Source organism: Plasmopara halstedii (genome assembly GCF_900000015.1).
Source record: "Plasmopara halstedii genome assembly, contig: Scaffold_1651, whole genome shotgun sequence".
Classification (NCBI taxonomy): Eukaryota; Oomycota; class Peronosporomycetes; order Peronosporales; family Peronosporaceae; genus Plasmopara; species Plasmopara halstedii.
Window position 1 is genome coordinate 896,962 of NW_020188562.1, and position 246 is coordinate 897,207.

A 246-nucleotide genomic window follows, 5' to 3' on the forward strand; every position below is an offset into this window, starting at 1 on the left:
AAGGGTGGGTCGAAAAAACCCTAGGGTGTTAGATATTTGCGGCTCTACCGCAAATAAAACTATCTACAGTTTTAATTTTGAAAAGAAGCGTTCGTCTGCCTTGGTAAGGCTGTAGTACTTAGAAGTAGCGGATTGCGATCCGCTGCACTCGCACTGGTTCTTGGAAAGAACGTTAGGTCGGTGACCTTAGGCTAATAGTAAACTGAATGGTTATAGCATATTAATGTATACTTTGTTATTGTGGGG